The 18,506-nt window shown below is 50.1% G+C and overlaps 1 protein-coding gene across 3 annotated transcripts in view; it reads right to left on the bottom strand.

The window, feature by feature from the left end:
• SH3RF3 (SH3 domain containing ring finger 3) overlaps positions 1 to 18,506 on the bottom strand; it is a 361,498-nt gene that overhangs the window by 155,944 nt on the left and 187,048 nt on the right. The window lies entirely within an intron of this gene.

Raw genomic sequence — 18,506 nt, 5'->3', positions numbered from 1 at the left:
GCTAAATTACTATCATTTATAGGTGAGGGAACTGAGGCATGGAGAAAGAGAAAGTGACCGGCGCCAAGCCCCACCCCCGTAAGGATAGCGGAATCCCTCCCCGGGGGGGCTGGCTCTGATGTTCTCACCCATTGCTCTGTGCTAAACTGTCTTCCACTGTGTGCTATTCTAGCTGCCAGACTTCCAACAATTATTGTCCAATAACATTTTCCTGACTTCATCTCCGAACCTTCACAGCAACTCAGAACACATGTCAAGGGGCTTCTTGGGTCAAGGGGACAGACCCACACCTACTGTGGGATGTTCCCACTCATAGCCTTAAAACCAAGGGCATACACCTGTGACATCCAGCCCAGAGGGACAGTCTGGCCATGGAAGGTGGAGGCCACCCCTGGGACATTGGTCCCCAGTGCACTAGGAGTTCCAACAAGTGGTCCCTGGCTGTCACAATACACCCCCCACCATACACATACCAATGACAAATAGCTTTTTGATGCATATGGCAGTCTGGTCCAGAAATACAATTTTAAGACCATAAAATAGTATCCTCTCAATGTCATGGGATGTTCTTGTCATCCTGTCAAAGATTAGCCAACCTTTCTAAAACTGATCTGCCATCTTTGGTCTCTAATGGTGAATGACTGGTTCTGAAACCAAAACAGAATTTGCTCTTCTGCAATAAGGAGTCTGTTGAACTACCCTGAAACTTGACGTCACCATCCACTTCCCGGGCTCCTCAACTTAACTGGACCTGTCTCATAAAGACCAGTGGCCGCCTGGGTTTCTATTCCTCTTCTGTATGGGTGGCCAATACACATCAACTGAGTAAGCTCTGTCAGAGGCCAAGTCTCTGCCAGAGGAAAACCAAAGGAAAACCCACCACTGTCCCTGTGGCAATACCCAACAATTTCCCTGACAGAAGCTGCATTTTCTCACCAGGGCTTTCTATGCCAAGGATTTCTTTAGTATTCGAATCAATCAATAGAATCACAAAAGCCTGCAGCAGTAGTACATCGAAAAGCTCTTTGTAGGGGACTTAATAACATGTTGGCAACTCAGTCACTCTGCATTTATGTTTCAGCAATGTCAAATGACAGCAGTTAAGAGAGAACCTGCTGGCAAATTGACAAACAGCTACCACTAACCAATTAAATAGTAACACCAGAGGATTTTTCGTTGCAGAACTCAATGAGGAAAAAAAATCAATTTGCTTCCAATAATACTCATCCTGGCTAGCTTTGTACCATAAGCACAATAGCCTGTAACAGGCCCTGATTTCAGACGGCTGAGGCAAAGTGGTGATTTGCAGAACAAGGACTGTGATCAGAAAAGAATGGAAGGGGCTGTCGGCTGTGAATCACCCGAAGGACCTTGGACACACAAAGGCCAGTCGGCCCCTGGCCCAGGGGTTCTCAGGCAGGGACAGTTTTGTCCCCCAGGGAATATCTGGCAATGTGTGAAGACATTTTTGCTTGTCACAGCTGGGAGGTGGGATGCTATTGGCCTCTAATGTGTAGAGGCCAGGGATGCTGCTAATCGTCCTGCAGTGCACGGGGCAGCCCCCACAGCAAAGGACTGCCCCGCCCAGAACATTAATAGTGCCGAAGCTGAGAAACTCTGCCCCAGCCTGTGAGGTTAAATTTACAAAAAGACAGGGTAGCTTTCTTGTTCTATTTGAACTTAGTCTATCACAACTTTAGAAGTTAAATATAACACTGACTTCCGTGATGGGACTCTTGTCACTACCGAGCACAGGAGAGGCTGAGACACCCATCAAGATAAGAGGCGAGAGGGACAGTAAGGAAGGAACCTGCCGTCAACTTGAAAATGGGCTTCAGCTCGGTGCACGACAGGAACCTTTGCTTTGCCACCGGCCCCACTTCCTTTCACCCCCAGACCAAGTGGGGAGTGATCAAAGGCAATGTTTGGAGACCCACAGACACTTGAGGTTGCTGGTAAATTTGCTACTCTTCATAACAAAGGAGAGCAAGAAAGGCCAGATTTGCACCTTTGCTTCGATGGGCTCTGCGCCCCTCTGTGCACTTGCATGCTGCTTGAACATTCGCACCTCCCCATCCTCCCCGTGTAGTGGAGTCACTGGCATTCCCGCTCTGGCCTGCCCACCACCAGCTCTGCCGGCTTAGTCGACACAGACGCCACTCGCCAGCACACTCCTATGCATGCTGTGCAATCCCGGACCCCAACTGCCAGGGTGCAGCAAAGGGCCTGGGTGTAGTGACAAGAAACTGAGGCCCTTCCCATGTGGGAGGCCTGGCTCTGGGGCTGGTGCTCTTGAGTAGTGTGTCCTCCCAGTTCCTGTGAGGCACGTACTGCTGATGTTCAGGGGACCTGGTCTTTCACTGACTCTCCAGAATGGGCCTGGTGCCACCCGTCTGGGCACCGTGGCCCCAGGCCTCCTGGTCAGCCCAACACCTTCCACGGCCCCAACTCTGCCTGCCTCTCTCTCTGCTTCCAACATCCCTTCCAAGTGGTGGACTTCGTTCCAATCTAATCGCTTGCTCAACTTCTTGATCTGGACGTCCCACAGCTGTCCCGAGAGCCTCCAACCCTGCATTCCTCATCCTGGCCAGGGAACGCCTGCCCACCGCCACACATGTACCTCGGTGGCCCATATGCCCACCCTCTCCCTCCACCTTGCACTCATCCTCAAGTCCTACTGCCCCTACTGGTAAGCGAGCCCTCAGGGAAACACCAGGCCTACTTCCACCCCCCATGGCCAGGCCCTTCCTCTCTTCCACCTACACCACTGCAAACCTCCACCAGTGAGCCCTCAGGCCCAATTAGCCCACTGTGAGGCTGGATGCCTGAACACAGAGCTGATCCTACCCCCTGGGGCTCAGGAGCTTTCAGTGGCTACCTACTACCCTCAGGAAGGGGCACCAAGCTCCTCAGCATGGCATTCATACTCCCCCACATGGCCTCAGCTCAGCTTCCGGCCACCGCTCCCAACGTCCTTCCCCACAGCCCTCGCCAGCCACGGGGGCAGTATCCTTGCTCACAAAGAACTCCTGCTTCTGGAACCTCTGGGGCTTGCCTACCACCTTGGCCCCTCTCTGTTGCTCCCAAACCCGGCAGCAGCAGGCTGTGTTCTATGTCCCGGGAGCTTCTACTCCATCACACCCCTACTGCACGAGTCCGTATTAAACCAAGCCCCAGGACGGGAGTGTCCGGCACATGGTAGGTGTCCTATGCATGTTTGTTCATTCAGCTGGGCTCAGTTTATTCCTGAGATAGAGCCTGAGTGGGGCTGGAGGTGAGGAAAGTCAGAAATGACAGATTTGACATGACACCCCTTGTAAAAAGCAGCATGCCTCACAGAGATCCAGGGTAAGGGTGCCGATCCCAGCTCCACACGGAGGAGCAGAAGAGCAGTTGTGCTAGTGGGTAGACCAGGGAAGGAGAGGGGCCAGGGGCGTCTGAAGCAGCAGAAGCAGGGCAGGAGTGGCTTGCACGCACGGCCGCCCAGCTGGGGCCAGCCATCTTGTGACCCTGAGGTCAGATCACAGGGCTTAGAGCACACAGCACAGCCCGGCTGGCCCAGTCATGGTCTGGTAAGGCAGCCATGCTCTGGTCTGTGCCTGTGGGTGGGCAAGGACAGGGCGAGCGGAGAGAGGGAGCCATGGAGAAGGGAAGGGGGAGAGGGAGGCAGCCCAGCCCACCTGAGAATACCCTCCCCACACTGCCAAGATCAGCACCTGAGGGAGCAAAACTGAGATGCAGGACATACTTCTGAGGGCAATGATAAAAGTCAGGGACAACACCAAGAGGCGGTTTCTTTAGGGGGGCAGAGCAGCCAGAACCTGGTTCTCCCTGTGAGGAAATGCTCTGAAATGGGGACTCTCAGACCTCCAAGGCACCTGTCATCTTTAAAGCCCTTTCTAAGATTACCCTAATTAGTCCATGACAGGGCCTGGAGGCAGCACCCCCAAGGACCCTCCCAGCCCAAGGAAACTGAGTGGGTTTCCGTGCAGCTATTACCTCTCTGCCCACAGACTGCTCCTTATAACCCCTCAGCTGTGTGTGCTCCCCTCTGGAGGAATCCCATTCAAACACTGCCACTGAGCCGGCATTCTATGGGCTCAAGACATTAAGGAAAAGAAATAAAAGAAAAAGGGAAATACATCTGGGATGCCTACAGGATAATTAACACCAGCCACCCCTGCAAGGCATTAATAATAATTAAAACTTATAATGTCAATTTCATGGCTCATTACTCGGATGTAGCACACAAATCTTACTGTGGGCTTAATGTCCTACCCCGTGGAGACTTGGGTGCTCACGCATGCACAGCAGCACCATCTCCATCTTTTATGGAGATCACCGCGGCAGTGGGTTTGACAAATGTGCCTCCATTACAGCATGCTGCTGACAAGGCTCTAAGTCACACTGGCTTCCCCGGGTGTGGGGCCTGGAGCGTGTGGGGGAGGGCGGCGTGGCAGGGCCAGGTCTCACTCCTTCACATCCCCCAGCAAGCTCGGGTGAACAGTGTGGACAAAGAACTCGCCCATGTTTTGGACTCTTAAGGACTCAACCCGTCTCCCTTACTCAGACCTTCCCAGGCAACACCTGTACTGAGCATAGCTTCTAACTGCATGTTACCAATGGAGGGCCCCCCTGGCCCATTAGCCCCAGGAGGACAGATAACATGCCTATTTTTTGTTCAATGTTGCATCCCTGACCCCTGGCCCGACATAGATCACATGCTCAAAATATCTATTGAATGAATGAACATATGGACCAGTCAAACCAACCCCCCAGGATTGGGCCTGGGCTAAGAGTTTCCCCTGAACATTATTTTTTTCCCAGGATGTGAGGTTCAGGGTCCTACAGCCCAAAGTCCCATTGCTAAGAGTGGCTGGGCCTTGATAAATGGGGAAAATCCCAATGATTACTCAAGGAGGAGGGCATGACAACTGGAGGAAGCAGGCTGAGCAAATACAGAGTTGGACACAGACACAGAGCCAGATACAGTCAGACACAGACGTGGGTCTGCCTCCCACAGACATGGCAGAGCTGACGGTCACTGGGGAAACACATTCTGGCACGTTTCAGGGATGGTGAGCGGGCCACAGAAGGGAGGCAGCCTCACCACAAACATGCCAAACTTGCAGGGCCCACAAAAGTGGCAGAGATAGCTAACTGTCCCCCAATATCCACTTGCTCCTGCTTCTTGCCAGTGAGAATATTCCAAGTTTCAACTGGGGGTCAAGGTTACCCAGCTAGACTTCATTTCCCAGCCTCACTCGCAGGTAGCCATGGCCATGTGTTGTAACTTAGTTATCTAGTACACGTGGAAGTGGCTCGTGCAATTCTGGACCCTGTTTCATAATGACCTTTGTAAGGAAATCCTAATGCCTGATTCTCCCTTCCACGGCCTGGATGGCAGGGGCAGTGGAGGTGAGCCAGCTTCTTCCACTCCAAGATCCCCCTCCAAGCAAAAGAGGGAGGAACCCGCTCCTTGGATGACCGTGTAGAACAGATCCCTGGACTGTGACGTGAGGAAAAGTCACTTCACCTTACTTGGGCCGCTGTGCTTGGGGATCTTCTCACCAGAGCTCAGCTGGATCCTGAGTAACTCAGAGGCTCTGTGGTGCGACTTACCATCTCTCCAGCTCGTAAGCAGTTTTCAAGGCAAAGCGTTGACCCCACACCAATGGGGAGGTTACCATTCACGTATTCCCCGTTAGGACAGTACCATGAACACGAACCGTCTCAGGTTTAGAATTACTTGAAAAGCCATGATTTCATGCGTTAAATGAAGTACTGAAACAGAATGTCCCCTCCCTCTAGTTTATGTGTCAAATCTGTGATAGAGATGTCACTACATCACACATCAACCAGGACGTTCTCAGGTTTTAGTTCTACCCTTCTTCAAGCCCCTTCTTCCATTTTTCTCATTAAAAGCTCTGCATTGGGCGCTGGACTTTTGTTCCTTTCACCTTCTGTTCTAATGATATTTTTTTCTTTCTGGTATTTGCATACATGTGCTTCCAAGAATTTATGGAACAGCACGACGTGCCAGACCCTGCAGTAGGCTACAGGGGAGTAAGAAACATCCCTTTATTCAGAGGGTCACCAACCAGAGCAACAAAAGAGAAATGCACATTTTGTCCCCCAGCTCAGGTGGTGTGAGGACAACACTAAGCCCTTACCATGTGATGCAGATGTAAGCTGTCTACAGCCAAGAGTGGCTGTTAGCTGCTCCGTGTTGAGCACGAGTTTCATGTTTCCCCAAGATCTGTGAGGATTAAAAAGAAATTGTACCTTTTTCTTTTTTTTTCTTTCTTTTTCTTTTACTTTTCCCAGATCTTGTCAAAGGCCCTCTTCTCAGCTTTGCCTACAGTTCTATGCACTTTGGCAGTCAGTTCGCTGATGTTAGTGGTAATTTGCCAGAAGGTGGGAGGGCTTAACTTCTCCGTCTGAGCTGTTAGGAGAAGTGAGATTTAAGGAAACCCCTGTTCTGCCTTAGAGACATCTGGTGACTCTGGGCTGGATGGAGTCATCTGTATGTGGAAGGTGTGAAGCCCCTTGGGTTCCTCCAGATGAACGGTGCTATATAAAGCAACAGCATGCTTATGCCATAGAAGGCCTGTGCCTCTTTGAACTTCTTCTCAAATTAGCTGACACAACTCTGTAATAAAATCATCATGGCATAAGAAATAAAACTTTTTCAAAACAACATGCTCCTCTTCAAAGAATTTATGCTTTAAAAAACATCAGTCACCCTTCCGAGGGTGTGAAGCCACTTTCTAAGCCACTTGCATATGTGATCCTGGAAAGAGGAGAGACACCAGGATCAAACAAAGTCAGCAGAGAGAAGGTGAGATCCAAAATTAAGGTCTTCTGGAAGCCGAGTCTCAGAAAAAGTTGCTCCTAACAAAGACACAGCTCAGTTAGGAGGGTTTTTTTTTTTCTATTTGGGGAGATTTATAGCCAACATTAATGGAAATATTGAGAGTGAAGATGATTCTGAGGAAAGTACACATGCACGCACATGCACACACACGTGTGTGCATGCACACATGGACATGCTCACAGGCTGGCCCCGGCTCAGCACTCTCACTGATGAGGGTTGCAGACATACAATAGAGAGCCCTCGAGTGTGACGATTGGATCTCTAGCATCCTCCTCTCCGTCCTCAGGGAACACGTGGCTCCTTCCCACCAGGGCCAGGAGCTCGCTTTTTACTACCCACATGAAGAGGAATAAAGGGAAGCCTCACAGTCACCAAAACAAAGTCCACCTCTGCTGACGCCTGGCACAAGACCACTGCTGAGGCCAGCTGGACTGACCCTTGGGGTGCCAGCTTCTCGCCGCCCCCCCCCCCCCGGTGAGCACAGGCTCGGGGAGGGGAGCATGCATACTTGTACATGCCCCTTCTCCCCCGGACACCTGTGCAGCCTTCAAAGTCTGAGAAGCTTCTCACCACACACAACTGCATTTCTCTGCACCAGCTTTATCAGAGTCGGCTGGTTTTACAGTTTCCACAGGAACACTACAGTGTGTCTCATTCTGATCAAACAACGGCTTCACCACGTTCTGTTTTGCCAGCAATCTCTCTATTCTGGGTTGCAAAGACAAAGATGCCTGGGAGAAGCTTCTCAGAAATGCCTGCGTTGTCCAACTCCCGATTATCTACGCACACCACGGCAGGGGTGAGGGAGTACTACACTTTACCATGTGTTTCAGCCCTCCTAACTGTGCCCCTCAGAGGGCCCTGGACACACAGTGACTGAGCCGTCACCACACGGGGTCCGGGCCTACTTTCCCACTCTCCTCCTGAGAGAAGGGAAGGGAGCAGCTCGACAGCCAAGGTCGGGAATGAAAACCAGAAGGTTCTATGAAAGGGAGAGCAAAGGGAGCCGAAGTTCGAGGCCCCTGACCAGAATTCTATAAGTGCCCTGGTCCAGGGCTGTGGGTGCCAGCAGGCAGAGCACACAGCCACACAAGAAGACTCCCAGGGGCTGTAAAGGAGGCTGACCACCAATAACAGGTGTGGCCTCCCTTCCCTGAAATCAAGACGGATCTGCCCAGAGTCCCCCTGGGCGGAGGCAACAGCCTGCCCTCCCTCTTGGCTAGGAAAGGTGGAATCTGACTGCGCAAACGGCCCACCCGCTGAAGGGCAGAGTGAGGCCCCACATTGGAGGGGTCAGGCTTTACCGCACCCTGTTGGTTTCCAAACTGCTCCAGCCCGGCACCCAGCATGACCCTCCAGGAGACAGTGTGTGCCCCACTCCCCTACCTCCAAAGCCGCCACGTCAGTTCCGCTCTCTTTCATTTTCATAACATGTTACCACTCAAGAGCTTGCAAAGGTTCAAAGGGTAACAAAACCAGGTTCTCAACACCTGCGAGACACCCTGTTGTACACGCACAACCTGTGTTCTGACACCAGCCAGCTCTCCGTGGACCTCCTCCCCTGCCCGCTCACCGCCCCTGCTGCCTGCGAGCCAGGCTCTCCCCTCAATCTGCCTCTGCCCCTGTGACCTCACTGGGCTCCACAGATCCTGCCACTCTGGGAACTGTGAAGGTGCATCTGTGCTTCAGTCCATGACCTACCCAGACTGTGAAGGATGCCGTATGACGTCTGGCTCATAAAGGAAATCAAAAGTAATTCTGTTCTGACAATTATGAAAACATGAGATTATTAGAATTGCCTGGAGAAGTTTTAAACCTAGGCTTGGCAGTCTTATAACTAGGGTGTTAGTAAGTATTTTTCAGAGACCAAAACACCTAGTTCAGTCGCCTGAGACCCACCTTTAATACCTTGTACAGAAAGAGGCATGTTTGAATAGCACGCATGTATGCATGCAAGCACATCCATACACACATGCTCAAATTGTTCCTCAAACCTACCCACCACACACGCAGGTCTATTGTTCGGAAGTCAGGGAGGAGAAAAAGAAGGTGAACATCTAATATTAGCATAGATCAGGAGCTGGCAAACCATGGCCCTGGGGCCAAATCCATCCTGCCTGCTGTCTTTGTAAATCAAGCTTTATGGAGACGAAGCCACGCCTATCCATTTACAACAGCGGAGCTGAGTACTTGCAACAGTCTATATGGGCCACAAAACCAAAAGCATTTGCTATCTGGCACTTCAGAGAAAAAAGTCTGCCGACTCCTGGAATGGAACGTCAAAGCTAGCAACGGACCAAGGTCTGAGGCTTGCACAGTTCCCACTTGTTTCTGGGTAAAGGCGGGGGTGGTGGCTGCAGGGCCCCTCTGTGTGGGTGGAGTGTGCGCTACATTTCAGAACAGCATGCCACTTCCACTGTCAAAGTCGCAGCTGGGGAAGTGGAGACAGCCCTGGTGTGGGGGTGGCCTTGCAGGGTGCCGTGTGACAAATCACCTCCATACGCGGGGCCTCCGTTCTCCCATACGCTGGAGATAATCAAATCTCTCCTTCCAAATTTTCTAGTAATGTCAAGAGAATAAAATTGATGGCATGTAACGAGCTTTCTGTCTCTTAATGAAGAAGGTGCTATAAAAATGATCATCGTAGACTGCTTGCTGAGGCAAACAAATGTTCCAGGATCCTGGATGCCAGTGCTGGAAAAGGCACCAGTAATGACCCCTAAGTGTAGACTGGAAGTAGCATCAGATGGATGAGGTGAGGACATTGCCCCGCCTGCCATCTGCACACATTGGCTCCATCATATGCTGAGTGAAAGAAATACCAGCAAAGGTCTAGCGTGTTGTCCTCAGCTGTGACCTCCTCTCCTTCCCCGTGTCTCTGGGCACTGCTTAGGGTCCTGGGAGTCCTTCCCACCTTGCTTCCAAAGGGATGCTCTTCATCTGGACTCCCGTGGTTCCTGCCGCCCCTTTATCATAAGCACTGGCCGCTTCCCCCTCAGCTCTTGGGATGCGCCGTATGCTGCTTCCTGCACTCACCCTGTGTGACCCGTGGACTTCTCACAGCCACTCATAGGTTGGTCTTAGATCACTGACACTCTACAGATGGAAACAGGCACGATGAAGTTCAGGAACTTGCCCAAGGTCCCAGATGTGGGAGGAAACAGCAGACCAGGGTCGGAGTCCAGGGGGTCTGACTTCCAAGCCTGAGCACCAATTCACTACTTACATGGCCTTCTAAAAATAACATGACCATTTATTTAGCTGCTACTTCATGCCAAACACTCCAGATAACTCGATTATTGTTCACAGGAACCTTGTGAAGTAGGAATTACTATTGCCATTTTATTACTGAGGGAAATTAAGACAGGCAAGGAAGTTCCTCAGTGTCAAGGGGCTTGTAAGAGGGGACCAGCTTCCAGCTCATAACCCTAGCCTGCCTCCTCACACTCCCAAAGTGGGAGAGGAGCCCTTAGGGGTGCTCTGATGATTACCTGGAAGTAAACATGGAAGAAAAAGGAAAGGTGTGGACAGGTTATCCACTGGGCCAGAAGGGTCCAGATCTTTGTTTGCATTTATCCACCTCGGAGAAGTAGTAGTCATTTCCCCACTTTCTGGGAAGACCACACCAATACTGTGAACTGATGTTAAGACGTTCCTAGACATGTCCTAGACAATGGTGACCTAGAAGAGACCATGGCTGACTCCTGCAGCATGCCCTGGGCTGGGGACTGTGGTCTGTACCTTGAGAAGTGGTCTCTGTCTGGCAGCTTACTGCCCCTATGATCCTTCCCAGGGGAAGGCCTTGCTGCCTGCAACCCCAGCCCCTCCATCGCAGGCACTGGTGGGCCTGAATCCAGGGGTGTCCAGGCCAGTCCTATGTCTGACATCATAACCAAGGTTCCTAAGGGAAGCACTCACCAGAGGCTCCTTTATGGGGCCAAAAGGGCCTCACACTGTATACCAGGATCTCCAAACACCTCAGAAGGTCAGGAGGTCAGGAAGGAAAACAAAGGCTTCCCATCCTTCAACATCTGTTGTTTTTCAAAAAGGAAAGTAGGGGCAGATGGTTCCTTCCGACCCTATTTCAACTGAAACTAACCAGCAAATAACCTTTAAATATTTTTTTACATATTATGGTTTTAATGCTACCCTCCACCTCAAAAAAGAAAAAGTAATACAAGAAGGTAAGGGGAAAAAGAAGATAATTATAAATATCCATGCAAAAACAAATAAGTTTCCCTAAGAATCCAGCTTTATTTAAGAGCAAAGAAGGGAGGCCTGAGTTAGAATCCTGGACCCTGGAGGGTCGGGGTGGCTGCGCGGCAGTACGTCTAAGAGCTTGACTTTGCCGCATGTTAGATGCCCTATGCCTCAGTGTCCTCATCTGCAAAATGGGCATCATAAAGTACTTCTCTCCGAGGGATTTGTGAGATAAGTGAGGTAACAGCTATCAGTACTTGTACAGAGAACCTGGTGAGTACCACGGTTTCTTGTTAAATAACTTCCCAATGATAATACCGTCAGAACGCAACACATCACCTGTTTGCTACAGACGTCCACATCACACAACACAGAGACAGGCACATTCTGTAAAAACAAAGGCCTTAGCAAAGTAAACTTGATCATGATACTGTATTAGTCAGTTATAAGAAGAAAAGCTGTCCCATTGACAGAAAGATGGGTGCCATACTCCCCGAGACCCCACACATCGCTGTGACGGGGTTTAAGGGCAGCACCTCTTGCTTTCCTTCTCACCTGTCCCTCATCACCATGTGAGAAGCACAGTTTGCCGTGTGGGAGATGGCACACCACAGACCAGGCGGGCATGGCCCCTGGCCACAGGGGAGTCACAGGGCAGATGGGGGGCAGGCCAGGAGGGAGACAAATAGCACCAAGCCCCCCGTGGGCTCTGAGCTTGGGGTCCCGGGCAGGGTGGGCCTGGTCTTCCCACGAGCAGAAGGGGGTCATGGGACTGCTGAGGGTCCTTTCACCTACAGACAGGCCCTGAGGTTCTTAAAAATCTTTTTGCCATGCTGGGTTAATCTCAGAAAAAACATCCTATTAGCCCCTTTTCTAAATTTTCTCTGTTTTCTATAAACCGCTTTAGGCACTTTAGATACATGATAGAAAAGCATGAAAACTTCAAGCCCTGAATTAACATTTTGAATGCTAAATAGGTTTTGCTATTAAGTTAAAAAAAATCAAGCATGAATCAAAGGATAGCTAATGGTTTGGGCTAAATTCATGCATATATTGAATTTGCCTGCTTTTCCCGAATCCTGCAATTTGCTACCTACATATAGGATAGAGGTCTGGGTGCGCAGGGCTCAGACCACTTCTGGCCTGGGACAGGCGGGCACTGGGGCAGAATTCTTCACGGCACGGTGCAGGCTGAGCCTTGACGAACACGGCTGGAGCTAGCGGGGATCCCTTGGTGCTTCATTTCCATACTGATTTACAGAAATCATTAACGCCAGATATTTATTTATAAAATGCTGGGCCAACTTTGGAATGGAAATCACCACAAAATTGGATGTCGCAGACTCTTTTATAGACTTCAGGTGAACTTCATAAATCAATGATGGATGCAAATAGTCTCACTAAGGAGAGACAAACGAATGGCCTCTGGAGTCACTGCCACAGCGTGGGTGTGAGCGTGGTGGACTCAGCTGCCAGGGCCGGCGTCCTCCCCTCGCACAGGGGCCGGGTCATGCAACAGCAGCTTGCAAGCTGCAAGGGAGGTGCACAGCGAGCCCCCTGCATTTGTTAGCCAGGGACTTGAGGGAGAAATTTCCTGGAAGCAGCTCCACTCTGAAATGTATTTCATATGCTAGAGAATCACCCCAGTTACTACCTATTTTATCGATGAGAAATTCCTTCTTGAAGCCTTCAGCTTTAGTGTGACTTTGTAAACCCATTTAAAGTGCAAATGGGGACTCCAGTTGTCCTTTTACCCCACCTAGAAAAACAAGACCACCTCTCCAGCACGGAACCTCTTCCCCCGCATAAAGGAGGGTCTTTCTTCTGCTGGCTGGCTTCTGGGCCAAGTAGTGATATTTGACCTGCCTAAAATATTCAATATTTTTTGAGTTTACTAAAATATTGAAGAGCTCACTTGGCTTGCTTGAATTCTTAAAAATTAGGAAGAGGAACACCATCTACTCTAAACGTGTTCTGATAGGCAGTGAACAAAACACCATCAAGTCCCTGGCTTCACAGAGTTAATGTTCCAGCAAAAGGACAAGCAAGAAAACACTTAAGTAAGTAAAATTGAGAGGTTAGAAAGGAGTAAGTGCTAAGGGGCAAACAAATCAGGGAAAGGGACAAGAAATGCTGGGAAGGGGGCACGTTGGAATCTAAGAGGGGTGTCACCAAGCAGGTCATTCTGGGCAGCCCTGAGTTGGGTGCACGGGTCTTGGGAGGGTGGGAGGGAGCTGAGGGAGGCCAAGCAGCTCTAGGAGTTCCGGGGGTGGGGGGCGGGCTCTGAATGAGATGGGTGCAGTCAGGAGCTCTGCATGTGCAAACTGAGGCACAGGAAGAGGATAAAGAAGGACACAGAAAATTCCTTCTTCGGGGGAACATTTTAGGAAGAGATGAGCTGCTTGCTTGGGGCAGGTGAGAGGCTGTGCCTCTGAGCCCCTACAGCTCTGCCTTCAGGACAGTCAAGTCCAGCATTCTGGATCAGGCTCAGGACAAAGGCAGCATTCGCCCTGCCAGGATGCTATAGAACATCCTGATGCACCTGCACTGAGCACACACAAGTTTTCCTTCTGAAGCAAGTAGTGGTATAATCAGTAGTATCCTGTGCAGAAACAAAACCATAACTTGAATGCTGAGCAAGTATGTGAGCTATCAACACTGTGATATAAACCATGTTTTCTGAGCCCCAAAGCGGGAAACATGGCCTGGGAGGGCATAAAGATAAGTAAACACAGAACTTCCAAAGAAAATCCAGTCTAAAACAGAGAGAAGAGAACAGGGACCCAGAAACTTCTCAACAAAAATGCTGGGTCCTCCAAACATGTAGTAAGTCAGTCTGCCTGCTTTCTGGGCACCCTTGCCTACGAAGTGCCACCTAGAAGCAGGTGGCATAAAATATTCTGCCTGAGACAGCAAAGAGAAACAGGAGGGAAGAAAGTGATGGAACCTAGCAACCATCACGTAGTGTTCTAACGAGCTGAAGGGAAATAATTTGTAACTTATTCTCTATATTTCCTCTCTCCCACTTACTAGCTCATTAAGAAGCATGCCTTCTTGTTGCCACATCGTCTGCCCTGCTGGATTCCCTGCCTCTCTTGCTGGGATCACACAGCACATGGGAACTGAGGCTGCCTTGTCCTCATGGCAGGGGTAGGGGTACCCAGAGGGTCCTCAGCTCTCTCTCCACACCAGCCGCTACCTTTCCCAAAGACAACCAAGTCTTTACCCCCTGTTTTCTGGGAAAAGTCATCCAAGGGCAAAGTCAGACAGGAAACTATCAGACCCACAGAGCAGCATTCTTTACCACGAGGGGGCCTCACAGGGGAGGAGGTACCAAACAGTGAAGTGGTCTTTAAATGACCAGTGTGCAAATGAAGAGTTGGTTGAGATTTGAATGAGTGGTTGGACTTTTTAAAAATCTTGTTAATGTGCACCTATCTTTAAAACTTTTTTTTATTATGTTTTGTTAGTCACCGTACATCATTAGTTTTTGATGTGGTGATCCACGATCCATTGTTTGCATATATCACCCAGTGCTCCATGCAGTGCGTGCCCTCCTTAATACCCATCACCAGGCTAACCCATCCCCCCTCCCCGCTCCCCTCTAAAACCCTCAGTTTGTTTCTCAGAGTCCATAGTCTCTCATGGTTCATCTCTCCCTCCGATTCCCCCCCTTCATTTTTCCCTTCCTTCTCCTAATGTCCTCCATGCTGTTCCTTATGTTCCACAAATAAGTGAAACCATATGATAACTGACTTTCTCTGCTTGACTTATTTCACGTAGCATAATCTCCTCCAGTCCCATCCATGTCGATGCAAATGGTAGGTATTCATCCTTTCTGATGGCTGAGTAATATCCCATTGTATATATGGACCACATCTTCTTTATCCATTCATCTGTTGAAGGGCATCTCGGCTCTTTCCACAGTTTGGCTATTGCGTACATTGCTGCTATGAACATTGGGGTGCATATGGCCCTTCTTTTCACTACATCTGTGTCTTTGGGGTAAATACCCTGGAGCGCAATTGCTGGGTCATAGGGTAGCTCTATTTTTAAATTTTTGAGGAACCTCCACACTGTTTTCCAAAGTAGCTGTACCAACTTATATTCCCACCCACAGTGTAAGAGGGTTCCCCTTTCTCCACAACCTCTCCAACATTTGCTGTTTCTTGTCTTGTCAATTTTTGCCTTTCTAACTGGTGTAAGGTGGTATCTCAATGTGGTTTTGATATGAATTTCCCTTATGGCTAATGATGTTGAACTTTTAAACAAATTTACCATCTTTCAGAAGTTATTCTAAGATGCTATAACTATTCATTTATTTTACATAACATTATTAGGTGAGGATTATTATCGTCTCCATTTACAGATGAGGAAACTGAGTCACAGAAAAGTAAGAAACTTGTTCAAGGTGACATAGCCAGGCCTTATCCTCTATGCCAGGGATCAGCAAACTTTTTCTGTAAAGAGCCACATAGTAAATATTTTAGGTTTGCAGGTCTCTTGACAAACCAACTCCATTCTGCCATTATAGCATGAAAGCAGCCATAGATTCCATAGATTATACCTCAGTGAATGGGTGTGGTTGTATTCTAATAAAACTTTATTTATAAAAACAGGCAGTGGGGTAGATCTGGCCTTCAGGCTGGGATTTGCTGCTTGGTCATACTTTGTGTCCTGCAAAATGTGATCACTCTCAAACTGTCCTCAAGGATAATCAGGCTTAATCTGTTATTTTGTGTTTTTGAAAGCAAGAAACCAATGGATTGACTTTCTTAAAATCTGATGCCCAAACTGAGGGATCAAATTGGTCATGTACAGTATTTTATGCAATTTAGTGATATAAGACAACATATCCAACAAGGAGAAGCCAAAGAATTTTGAAGGTAAAATTAATGACCCTAACTTGAATTTTCAACTCCAGGCGGAGGAATGTCTGAATTAGACTTAGGCAACGCCATCGTTTTCCTCTGGGGTGCAAGCCTGGCACTGGCTGTCAGTGAGACCATGCCCAAAGCAATGTTTAACTCAGGAGATGTGTTCACGGCTCAGAACCGAGGTCTATCTGGAAAATGCTTCAGGACCAAGTGCCTGGGCTCTGTGGCCATTCTCCAATTCTCTGGCAAGGCTGCAGGGAATCAGACTGGAGGGGACTGCGTGCGGCTCGAGTCAGACCAAGCTCCTGGCACACTCATCTTCCCCAGGGCCCCAGGCTGGTGTGCAGCCTGGCCCCACCTGCTGCTGGGGATAAAAGACCACCAGCTATACTTGTCTTCTGTAAGCTGCAATGGCACGGGCTGCCAAGGCTTTGCTTTCATGCTTTAATTCCACCCCATCGGAATAGCTCAAAGGAACCCATCAGTTTCGGATCCTTTATTCTGCATGGCAAGAGATACTTCAATACATTTGTAAGGATGCAATTAGCATACCGTGTGAATTCAAGAGCACGGTCCTGAGTTCTATCCTCGCACACGAGCGCCCGAACGGCTGCACCCTGACCTCCTGGGATGGTAAGAACTGCTCAGCGGAGGGATGTCAATGCGCGCACCTCCCACCCACCACAGGCAGCCCCAGCCTCCTCAGCACCACAAGGAGAGTGGAGCGTGGCATCCCGACAGAACCAAAGGCAAGAGAGTCTGTCCGGGAGGAGCAGAGTGGAGGGGGCCTTGACGCCCAGTATGTGGCCGGGCCGAGAGAAGGCCCTGTCCCTCCGTCCCACACACGGTCTTGGGAAGAGGCACGGGTCGGAGGCAAAGCATCACAGAACTCCATGCCACTACAGCCTTGCTCAGGCTGCCGGGCTGCCCGCAAGAGCCGATTCCAGGGAACCAGCCCTGGCTGCAGGCCCACCTTCATCACCTGCTATAGAGAAGGGACCAGGAGCGCGGGTGCTCACAGGGAAGAGCTGAGGCTGCAGACGGAGGACAGAAGATGAGGGGGCAGAGGCCAGCAAGGCCCAGCCGGTCAGATGCAGGTGGCCTTAGGGAGGGTCCAAGGCCACAGCGGCCTCCCTCTGAGGGGTGAAGTGCCTCTCCTGCTGCTTACAGTCAGCCTTGGCCCACATACACGCAAGGAAAGGCAGCCACACAGTCTTCACCAAAGGCCTGGGAACCATTATTAACGTAATTCACTCAGCTGCCCAGGATTAACTGGCCACCTAATATGCACCACAGTTCTAGGAACCGCTAACGTGTTAGAAACAAAATAGACAGAAATCGTCTATGCCCCTGAGAGAGCATACATTTTAGAAGGGGAGAGACACATACATAATCGTTACATATATGTAGCACATTGAAGCCAGGAAGTACTAGGGAGGAAATACACCAGGAAGATGCCAGGAAGTGTCACTGGGGCTGGGGGTGGTCTGCAATTTGAAATTGAGTCCAGTTCTGGGGGAAGTGCCCCAGGCAGGGAGGACACAGGCAATGCCCAGGTGAGGTCCCAGGCCCTTCAAGAATTCCTCTGCTCACACTCAAATCAGTGTCTTTATAATGGCAAAAAGAAGAGTGAGAAGCAGGGGAGAAGGGAGGAGGCAGGAAAAAAGTCTGGGGAGCTGCTAACTGATGACATATGAGGGACTTTTCTGATGGCCAATTCTTGAATCTTGCTCTGGCACACAGCCCTGTGGGGCGGGGGAGGGTCTGTGTACAGCATCAGGGGCTGTCAGCTTCGTGAACCTAAACACCAGCACTCCTGATGCTCCAGGGAACAGATCCAGGCACAGAGCACGGAGAGAAGGGAGAAACCATCCTCTGGTCATCTGGGATAGAGCATCTTCCTGTGCTCAAGAGAAAAGGTGACGAGTCCTTTTTAGATTTTGGTCCAAAGTCAACAACACATGCTACAAGGATTCCAAATGGCTGGCTTTTCACATGAGGCTCAGAAGTGGCTAATACGTGGCACAACCTCCACTCAGCGCATATTTACTGGGCACTCCCTTTATGAAACACTACGCAGGTGCCAGCACCACAGAGACGAGGGACTGAGAGACCCTAACCACGGGGTTCACAGTCCCTACACACACAGCGTGTTTGCTGATGGGCACCAGGGTGAGAACACACACCCACACCATACCCACACACATATACCACACCATACACACACACACCGCACCACCACACCACATACACACACATGCCACACCACACACACACACTCAACACCCACACACATATATCACACCACACACACACATACACACCACACACATACACCACCACCACCACACCCACACCACACCACACACACACACACACACCACACACATACACCACCACCACCACACCCACAACACACCACACCCACACCACCACCACACCCACACCACACCACACACACACATACACACCACACACATACACCACCACCACCACACCCACAACACACCACACCCACACACCACCACCACACCCACACCACACCACACACA

The sequence above is a fragment of the Callorhinus ursinus genome, unplaced genomic scaffold (assembly GCF_003265705.2).
Source record: "Callorhinus ursinus isolate GAN/ISIS: 27379988/994484 unplaced genomic scaffold, GSC_fseal_2.0 scaffold10, whole genome shotgun sequence".
Classification (NCBI taxonomy): domain Eukaryota; kingdom Metazoa; phylum Chordata; class Mammalia; order Carnivora; family Otariidae; genus Callorhinus; species Callorhinus ursinus.
The sequence above is the reverse complement of the archived record's forward strand: the minus strand, read 5'-3'. Positions and strand labels throughout refer to the sequence as shown.